We start from the raw sequence: 5,430 nt of genomic DNA on the forward strand, positions 1-5,430 counted from the left end.
TTACCGCCTGATAATGAGGGTGATCTGATCACAATAGGCCTTATAAGACTAAACCACACGTATACAATGTGTAAATGAGCCCTAAGCGCATTAATTGCGACGGAATCGCTCCATTCAGAGGTGATCAAAAAACCGATTCTCACCACAAGTACTAGGCCTAGCCTAAGCTATCTAAAAACCGTTTTACACTTCAGTCTCCATACAAATGGGAAAGCTACATATGAACAATTTAATGTAATTAAAACCCGAAAATATTTTAAATAATAAAAATAATAAAAAAATAGGCTAAAAGCTGCTTGCAACTCAGTTAATCGAGAATACATTAATTGTGAATGAATAATTAGCATAAAATATATGGTTAAATGCACTAGGGGACTCGGGGGCGGGGCCAGTGACGGCGGGTGTAATTGTTGTCAGAAGCCGCTAGAGGGCAGTGTGTCTCTGGTAACACTGGACACAATCTTCCGGGACTCAAACCTCTTCAACTGTTTACTCTGGAACAAAAATATTTTACTGTCATACTCTGGTTCGTAGGTAAATTATTAAACTTTAACAAATAACTTGGTGGAATACTTTATATTCGAACTTTAGCAACTTATCAACGCGCACGTTATTTTTTTTTGCTTTTGAACTTTGCTCCTGTTTCTCCAGAGGTTTCGCTCTCGTGTGTATCATCATCATGTCTTCGGTTGAGGTGTCTGAAGACTCGGTTCTGCTGGAGATCTGCGGAGATCAGCCGCTGTTCTACCGACAGGCGCTTCCGTCGAGCGGGGCCAGACTCTGCGTGCTGCTGGCTGCACGGGATCCGGTTCTCGTCGGAAAACTGGCTGGAAGATCGGGACTCTGGAGAGCTTAGCTGCCGCAGGTTACCGAGCTGTGGCCATCGACCTGCCAGGTGTGCTTCAGAGACACTAACCCTAACACTGAGCTCATACCATGCTTACAGAGTCTACAGAGTTAGATAGAAAACATAATGGTACTTAAAAAATTTACCATAATTATGTGCCACGGTATTTAACATAGCATAGACCATGCATGGAATATAGCCAAACTCTTTTGAATGATGTCAAAAATAATACCATGGTACTTTTAGTCATTTAAAATGTTTTATATTTTCTTTTATATTGTTATTTATTCAATTTAGTTTAAATCATTATGATTACATTGAACTTTTATAAATAAGATCAAATGTATTAATCTTTATTATGCACACTTTTAAGTGCTCTAAAGCATTAAATGTATATAATAAAAATAGATATGCGAGGAAAATGGTCCATAGCCGTGGAAACTATATTTTAATAAATCACTATTATTTTATGTTGATTGCATTGTTATATGGAACTTTTAGCCTACTTTATTGTAGTATTATATTTAATTATAAATAATTATGATGACATTTAATAGCCTTTAATATGTACAATATTATATTTAAAACTATATAAATATAGTTTATAAAAAACGAGTGTATTATTCCATATGTAAAAAAAATCTATATATTTTACCATAAATTTACCAAGTCAAAACCTGTTGTAATACCATAATACTTTATTTTAATATATTACTATTTTATTCATTCATATTGTTAATATGGTAAAATAACAGATTGAGTTTAGATTTATTAGAATTACATTTACCCATTATAAATAATTATAATTGGCACAATGCTTAAGCTCTTAACTTAAGTTAAAGCGTCTGGTTCATGTCCTCAGGTTTGGGTCAGTCTAAGACGGCTCCGGCCCCGGCTCCAGTGGGTCAGCCGGCTCCAGGTGTGTTCCTCAGACAGGTGTGTGAGGCTCTGCAGACCGGCCCTGTGGTGGTCATCAGTCCGTCTCTCAGCGGCATGTACTCGCTGCCCTTCCTCTTCCAGCACTCCGAGCTGGTCAAGGCCTACATCCCTGGTGGCTCCCATCTGCACAGAGAAGTTCACAGCAGAGCAGTACAGCAGCGTGCAGGTGAGACCGGAGTGATCCGTCACAGAACAAACACAAACACACATCCATCTAATATCAAATGTGCTCAAATGAGTGATGTTCATGCTTGTGCACCTGTACAGACTCCAGCTCTTATAGTTTATGGAGACCAGGACACTCAGGCTCGGGGAAGCGTCGCTAAGCAATCTGAAGAATCTGCCCAATCACAAAGTGGTGGTAATGAAGGGGGCGGGGCATCCTTGTTATCTTGATGATCCAGAGACCTGGCATAAAGCGGTCCTGGACTTCCTACAGTCGTTGTGATCATGTTAAAAACCCTAATCGTTTAAAACATATGAAGTATGTTTAATTTCATACTTATCTGATTATGTAAAAAAAAAAAACACTATCTTTTATCTATGTAAGTCTGCATTAATTGGCTTTTTTGTGTTATTAGTTGCAATGTTTTTCATTTTCAAGACCTAAAGTTGACACAAGTTTGCTGTTTTCTGAGTTAAAGAGGATAGTCAATGAGAAAAGAACAGGATGGGACTTGATGTTATCCATTGGGAACCGATAAGACTGAAAATTGGTGTTTCTTATCAATGGAGCCTTTTTTCAAAAATTGTGTGCAAGGAATCATTTTTCACAGTCATTAACAAAAATCATGCATAAAAGTAAATAGAGTAACTCTTGAATTTTCTTTTTTAATTCAGAAATGGATGCAAGTTTGTGATATGTCGCCTTTTAATATGCCTTTGACAATATAGTGTATTTTTCCCCAAACTTTTTTACTATTTAACTTTATCATAGTAATTTTGTGTTTTTAAAAGAGATTAATAGAAACTGCAACTTAAAAGTGAATAATTAAATATACTTTTAAGAATGTTTTAATTGTATAAAAGAGTATTATGATGCTATACATGTTAAAATAGGGACCAGTGACTTCAATCACATTCACGTGTTTACGCATCTCTAATAAGTCTCTGTAAGTTGTTGATTGCATCAGAAAAATAACCACTACACAATGCACTGAAGTGAAAAATATGAACATTATTTAATAACTGATTCTCTGTAATAAACAATTTGAAAATATTTTACAAGGAGTCACAGACACAATATGTTACAAATTTTCCCTTGTCTTTTTTTGTTGTCTGTACAAAAAAAAAAAAAAATGGAGCAACATGGACCCAGAGACGAGGCACTGAGCCCCCAACACACAATCCAATAAACGAATGAAAGAAAAAGCTCACCATGATTTCAGACCTCAACTCATGAGTATTATTAGCAGTACTGGTACCTTTTTTTTTATTGTTAATACATTTTAAAACCTCACTCATGTTAAAATCATTTTCTCCTTTGTACTTATTTTTTTAATATATATATTTTTTTGTACACATTTGTCACGGAGCACCAGACTAAAGACTACTTAATCACATACACACGTCTCGCTGATGGAAACACGCCTACAATGATGTTGCTTTGTAGGGGGAGGGGCTAGGGGAGGGTCTGAGCTAATGACTCCTCCCAGTGGGCAGGTTATACATCAGGCCCCTCCCCTTGCACAAGCTGCTTCCTCTTTTAGCTTTTCTTTTTGAATACTGTTTTTTTTTCTCTTTTTTTGTTGGCAAAAGCAAATCTTTCAGACCACTTAAAAACAAGGACTTTTGTTCCACAGTGTACTTGGAATTGTGACACAAGCCCGACACATTCATGATCATTTAATCGCAATGTCTTGCCAAAGTGTTTTTCCATAATTAGGGCAGTTCAGTGCCCCTGTACATCGACAGTGTTCCAGTTTTAAGACAATTACACACTTTTCCCCCAAAATAAAATACAAGAATAATTAAAAAAAAAAACGTGTTGCAAAGTATTAAAACAACTCACCAGAATCAAGAACAAGGCATATTTCCACGTTGCGAAGCGCTCTTTACCCTGATATGAAATACAATTGCAGATTGTTTCCATAATCAGGTAAAGAAAGAGGTACGCATTAGCCATTTAACATGTTTCAACATTAAAGTTGTGAGTTAGAGGGATAGCTCATCCAGAAATTAAGATTATGTCATCATTTACTCATTCTCATGTGATTACAAACCATTTTTTATAAAACCGATAACATTAATTCTTCTCAGTGACATATGGACAAGCTTTATGGTATTTTAATTGAGCATTTATGTCCTTTTAAGAGCTGGAAAGCCCCTGGTTGCTATATTTTTTATGGTTTATATGAAAACACTTATATTTTGTCTATTACTGGGTTTGGAAAAACTTGAGGGTGAGTAAATGATTTTTTTCTTTTTAATACTTTTATTTTTGGGTGAAATATCCCCTTATAATTCGCTGATAATACTGAAGCTTAAACAGTCTGTTTAAAACTTTTTTTGTGGTCTTATTACAGTACCACATATGACCTTGCACTTATATTTCAGAAATTGTGTTTTTCCATTTCCGTGTCTCAGTGGGGTCGAAAATATATATTCATACTGTAGATGGATTCTGGGTTATAAACAGGAATCATATGTGATATTGTCAGGATGAGGACTGCATTCAAGTTTAAATATCAGTGATATGTACAGTCCACTGAATGAAGCGTAACATATATATCAGTTCTGAAGGTGGATGACAAACAAAGATTCATGTCCACTAGCATCACACATGCATTTTCACCTCTCAGATAAGGTGTGTATAAAATACATGACATCCTGACAGAAAATAAATAATAGTTCTCCCAAGCTGAATTCTCATTTACTCACCCTATGTCATATGAGTTTCTTTCATCCATAAAATAAATGGAGATGTCCTTTCCATAAATTTGTTTCCTACAGATGAATGAATGTCACACAGGTCTGGATCGACAGGGTGAATAAATGATCCATTTCGGGTTGAACTAACTCTTTAAACAGACAGACAGAGGGAATGTTTAACATGTTAAGTGCTGTCTTTTAAAATTGCACAGGCGACTAAAACAGGCTTTAACAGATTTTGCCTCGAGACAGACAGATATTTAACATTCGTTTGACACAGATCATTCCTTCAACACCAACAACTGACAATACTTCTCATAAAATCATCTATTTTCACAGTTATTTCACATAACGGCAAACACAGATTCACTTCCTCAACCATCAGCACACCTCAAATAAACTCTCGCTCTATTTACCGGACAAATAAACTACAGCAGTAAAGCCATTCCTATATTTATGTACGGATCCGTCTCTGTTGGGAAGCCAGAGATGGACTGAGGTTATGAAGAGCAGTCCGTTCAAATCCAACACCTACTTTGCCAAAAGTGAGAAGCTTTTACAAAGACCGATGGGCTGTTTTTAAAAGAAGCACTGAAGCCGATGGTGACACACGTGCAGCTGAGAATCAGTCAGAGAGGTTGAGATTTAGCTCCGTTTGCTGACAAAATAAATGCATATGGTGCTCGTCAAGTCTGTGTTCATTGCAGGGATGAAGCTGAAGGTTATGGCAAATACTGCACCTCAATAATACTCTAAATAAAAAAAAATGAATT

At 36.2% G+C, this 5,430-nt stretch overlaps 1 pseudogene; it reads left to right on the plus strand.

Moving 5' to 3' along the window:
- The first annotated feature begins 459 nt into the window (after positions 1–459).
- On the plus strand, positions 460–2,328 carry LOC113041500 (protein ABHD14B-like; annotated as a pseudogene).
- The last annotated feature ends 3,102 nt before the right edge of the window (positions 2,329–5,430 follow it).

This window comes from Carassius auratus, chromosome 23 (genome assembly GCF_003368295.1).
Source record: "Carassius auratus strain Wakin chromosome 23, ASM336829v1, whole genome shotgun sequence".
In the NCBI taxonomy this organism is placed as follows: Eukaryota; Metazoa; Chordata; class Actinopteri; order Cypriniformes; family Cyprinidae; genus Carassius; species Carassius auratus.